Source organism: Gossypium raimondii, chromosome 2, assembly GCF_025698545.1.
Source record: "Gossypium raimondii isolate GPD5lz chromosome 2, ASM2569854v1, whole genome shotgun sequence".
NCBI lineage: Eukaryota > Viridiplantae > Streptophyta > Magnoliopsida > Malvales > Malvaceae > Gossypium > Gossypium raimondii.
Window position 1 is genome coordinate 17,717,200 of NC_068566.1, and position 5,377 is coordinate 17,722,576.

The window sequence follows — 5,377 nt, forward strand, 5'->3', positions numbered from 1 at the left end:
CTGGCCTGGATGTGCTTTGCTGACATGGCAAAATCACTCCCTCAGGGACGCGATTTGCTCCGTGTTTTTCTAGGATTAGGGCTATTTGCATGTTTAGTCCTTAGGGTTTAGGATTTAGGGTTTTAAGGTTGTAGTGCTAGGGTTTTGTTAAAATAATTTAGGGTTTTATTTATTTAGGATTTAAGAATTTTAAAAATAAATAAGAGTTTAGAGTTTTCTTTAAACAATTAATTAAATTAGGTTTTAGGGGCTTTAAATAAATTAAATTAGGGTTACGGTTAAGGCTATTTGCATGTTTAGTCCTTAGGGTTTGTGGGTTTAGGGTTTTAGGGTTGTAGTGCTAGAGTTTTGTTAAAATAATTTAGGGTTGAAGAATTTTAAAAAATAAATAAGGGTTTAGAGTTTTTAAGAAAATTAATTAAATTAGGGTTTAGTTTTTTTAAATAATTTTGTGTTTAGGTTAAGTGTTTAGAAAAAAATTATATTGACAATAAGAGTTTACTATTAAAATATTCAAAACAACTTTTATTTTATTAAATGAAGCAATATAAAAATAGTTTGTACAAATATATTAAAAAAATCAATGTATGTGCCGGTCGGAATTAGTGTCACATGGGAGCGGTCGACGGTTACGCACTAGATTCCTCCTTGGTTCAGCTTCCGACGGGGGTTGTGGTTGCTCCGGTGGGGGTTGTGGCTGTTTTGGTTGTGGGTGTTGGGAGGATGAACCACCTTAATAGAATAAAGAATACGGAGGTGTTTGCATCACCCACGGCGAAGGTGTTTGAATCCCATAAGGCGATGGGGATTGGTAATGAGATGAGCTCCCCGACAGTGTCTCGTGCGATCCCTCCTACGACGATGGCCTATATACCATCGGTTGAGTCAGAGTCATCGAGAAAGGAGATCTACCGGGCCATGCATTCCAACGTGGCATAGGATTGGGAAAAGGAAACATATAAGGGTTAGGATACATATAAGGGCTAGGATATGCACCTGGCATAATCTGAAGGGGCTGTGGTGTAGGTGTCGTCGCTTGAGGTGTTGGGCCTGGTGATTGTGTGGGCGCTGTTGATGGGCCCGTGCCGTCATCCCTTCTTCTTTGATTTAAAGGGCCCCGTCATTTCCTTTCGACATGGATTTGCCGACGCCTTTGCTCTTCTGATAGCAAATATAGCTTGCCATAGATCCTAAACCATGACATGTATCCGGCGCACACGCTAACTTTGGAACGATGATCGGTTCACGAGTAGGTATATGATCATACTGATTTTCCCAAATTTTGATATATTCTGAGAAGAATACTGGCCAATTTGTATTCGATTGTCGTAAGTCGATTTTGTGCTCATCATTGAGCACATCAAGTGCCACGGGAATCGGTTGTCGAAATCCAAATTGCAGCAACAATCTATTCATTTGGTGCATCTCGATAGTAGCATAGTTGACCAATGGGACTCTAACATGCCAAATGTTCGGAGTTTGAAAGAATTCATTCAGAATTACAGCCCAAATTGTCGAATCCTTGTATGGTGTCCATTGAAACTATATGAACGTGATAAAATAATTAGTTATATACATAATACTAAATACTAAATATGAAATGACTATATTCTCTCTATATATTTTATTTAATACTTACATGCGCTTCTGACCGTTGGTCTAATAAAAGTCGTATATTTTGAAGAGTAGTAGGTATTTCAACATAACTCGTCGAATGGTTTCACCTAATTAAATAAAATTTTAGCATAAAATTATATTTTAAATCTATGTAATAATTGTAAAATCTAATATAAATTTTACCTTGTTATGAGTGAGAATGTATATGGGTGGTTCACTCGAGGACGTAAAAATGAAAAAGAAAACCGAGCCCATGATTGTTGTAGTGATAGGCAACCTTTGATATTTGCTTTATTAGGTGGCGTCGCCCCACACATTTCCCGGTACAATGTTGCCAACATGGTAAACCCCTAACTAAGTTCGTCAACTGCTCTAAAATCAATGAGTTTCAGCAGCCACCTCAGATGTACGAGGTTTCATGACAAGTTCGACATCAGATAACCTCTAATAATGTCAAGGATGTATGCCCGAGCATATCTTATTCTTTCTATTTCAGTCGAATCATTCCCCGGCTCCGGAAATGTGTCTAGTAACTAGCCCATCTCGATTCGACCTCCATAAATATTATCCGGAATTGCACCAAAAAGATCGTAGCATATGGCTTCCCAATCAGCAAATTGAACGGACCCGGTGAGTGAGGACCTATCCACCGGCAATCCCAATTGTAACTGCATGTCCTCCAAAGTGATGATACACTCTCCGCATGAAAGATGAAATGTGTGAATCCCAAGTCTCCACCTCTTTATTAACGCGCTGATGAGTTTCAAGTCCTACTTGCACCCCGACCTATTTGGCCACGTGCCAAAAACCCGCTTCCCTCAAGTAATTTTCTATCAACGGTGATGGAGAACCAGACATATTACGAATATAACATTGTAACACCTGATCTATAGACTGTTATAAAAAATTATAAAATAAAAATTAATTAAAATTACATAAATAAAAAAATATTAAAAAATTAAAATTAACCCTTACCATTTTCATTTGGTCGACGGAGATATGTTTATAATCGAGACGAATTAATTCCCCGGCCATTGCTAACACGATCAAATATTTTTGAAATTATAAAAAAAATAATACTAATTTAAAAAATAATTAAAGGAAATAATTTAATTAAAGAGAGTTTTGAGAAATTTAGGGAAAAATTTGAGAGATTTTTTGAGAAATTTGGAAGAAATGTTGTGTGAAGAAAATATGAGGGGGGTTTTATAGTTTCTTTTTTGATCGTTGGACCCCCAATGGTCAAATTTTTAAATGACCATTGGGAAAAAAACACAGAGCAAATCGCGTCCACGTCAACGCATTTTATGCTGACATGGCAAAATCGCTCCCTCAGGGATGCAATTTGCTGAAGTATCCCCCTAAAACTTGCTGAAGTATCCCCCTAAAACACTCCTACGTAGACGTGTTTTACAGATTTCGGCCATTTCCGATAAATAATGTAAAAATTAGCTCATTTCTGTAAATAAAGTTAGAAATGGGCCTTTATTGGTAAAATGGTCAAAAATTTAATTAGAATTGCTTTTATTTCCTATTCTTCCGTCTCTCCTCTCCCCATCTCTTCTTCTTCTAAAAAGAAGAAAAATCAAGGAGCAGTTGAAAAGATTCCACGAAATTTTGTTACCAGATCATCAATCAAATTAAGTAGGGAATGAAAAGAAATAAAGAGAGACAAAAATGAACCCCACACCATTAACAACAGCCTACACTTTTAGCTACTTTCACGTTTTATACATTTTTTTTTCTCATTTTGATTATTTCTTGTAATGCGGGAGCAAGCTTAATCCTAACTAGCAAGAGTTACCTAATGCCATGCACGTTAATTAAATAACATTTTAGTTGTAACTATGTTTTTATGAGTTTATATATCTTGATACAAAGTAATTGAAAATAATAAAATGGTTATCTTTCATTTTACTGTGAAGATAGAATCGACCTTTTGCCTGAGCTAATCAAGACACTGAAAGTTTTACCTTAAAGACACTAAAAGCTGATATTACAACAGTTGGTGGGCGAGAAACAATGTTTTGTTTATTACCAGAGAGGAAGACTCGAATAGTAGCAGTGATGAGCATCAACAACAACTGCAGTTTTGCATTAATCCAATAAAAAAAGCATTGAAAGCGACTACAAAGAAGACTTCCATGGACGAATCTGCTTCAAGGAATGAGAAGAGATAGAACCAACATAAGCATTCTTGAACATAGCTCTCTTTAACCTACAAAAGGGCTTGAATGCGTATTTTTTTTTAAATTTACCAGCATTCATGTTGAGGGGTGTTCTCTTCTTTTCTTTTCTGAGAGTGTTCTTGAATTTGTATATTTCTGTCGATGGACAAAATATATAATGATGGTGTGGTTGTTTTGTATTGAAGCTGGTGATTAAATGAGAGGAGGAAAAAGAAGATGAAAGGAAAAACGAGGGAAGAGGGGGAGATGGAAGAAAAAGAAAATTAATTTTTGTTAATTTGTTCCACCTATCCTAATTTAATTGGCTGACAGAAATTCTTTTAACCAAAGTAGACGGTTGGATTAAAACTTTTGAAAAATAAATTAATATTTAAATAAAGAAATATTATAATTCAAGGGCTAATTTTTCATTTAAGCTTTTTTTTTTTTAATATTGCAAACAAGAATACTTATTTTCTTTTACATTTTATAAATATAATTCAAACATATATTTGTGAAACAGTCGAAGAAACTTCTGAACCACATGTAACCTAGAAAAAGAAAGCTCACCATAATGGAAGGTAAACCACAAGTGATTTCTAAGAACAAAACTATGGTGGTACCTAAACCTGAGAAGAAAACGGCAGCAGTAATAAGTACTGATGGTGGTCCATCCAAGAGCGGATCAGGATATACTGAAGATATTAGAGTAATAGGAGAAGAACAAGGCAGCGGTAGTAACTACTGATGGTGGTCCATCCAAGAGAAGATCAGGATATAATGAAGATATTGGAGTAATAGGAGATGGGTCGAGGCCTAAGTGAGTTATCCAACCCTCAGATAGGGGCAAATGATTCGTTCTTGGAATGCTAGGGGTCTAAATCACCCTCGCAGACAATTAGATATTGAAGTCTCTATGTGTTTGAGGAAGTTTTCACTTTTTCCCCATAGTGACAATACAACAGTTTGCTATATTTGGAATATTGGAAATTTATTGAAATATATTTTGGGGCTTAATTGAGATTTTGGATTATATTAAGCCAATCAATGAAAACAAAATCTATTCTAGAAACTTATTTAGAAAATCGGATCGGATCGGATCGAACCAGATCAAATTTATCAAATCACTTTGATCAAGGAAGTTGGTGTTGGAAAAATCCAATTTAAAAAACGGTTTTTAGTCACAATGTAAATTAAAATTTTGAAAACTGAGTTGGTTTGTGATATTTATAGGAATAAACTTTTTCTTGAAGAATTATTATTCTTTTTGCGAGACATGTAACACCCCTTATCCAATCCAGTCACCGAACCTGAATAAAAGGATGCTACATGCAACAATCACAGTCATATAAGAAATTTATACAATATAATTCAAACACATTGTAACAAAATATATTGAAGTATACAAGGACTTAATGGTCAAATTCAAGTAATATGTAAGATTGATTTGCAAAATTTTCAAAGTTTTAAAGTTTAAAATTTTGTATCAATATTTAATTGATGGTATCGATACCATGTCTACATAACAATACCAAAATTCAGTTTTGGTTATTAGGCAAAATAAGGGTATCGATATTTATTACATAGTGTAG

General features: G+C 34.9%; 1 long non-coding RNA gene across 2 annotated transcripts; it reads right to left on the bottom strand.

Annotated features, from left to right (window-relative positions):
- Nucleotides 1–510: 510 nt before the first annotated feature.
- Nucleotides 511–4,063, bottom strand: LOC128035997 (uncharacterized). Of its 2 annotated transcripts, XR_008192734.1 has the most exons (4): nt 3,876–4,063; nt 1,801–3,771; nt 1,640–1,724; nt 511–1,542 (listed from the first exon to the last, which is right to left on the bottom strand). It is a non-coding gene; the product is annotated as an uncharacterized LOC128035997 (long non-coding RNA). The 2 variants fall into 2 exon arrangements; XR_008192733.1 differs by having other exon boundaries at nt 1,801–4,063.
- Between the last annotated feature and the right edge of the window lie 1,314 nt (nt 4,064–5,377).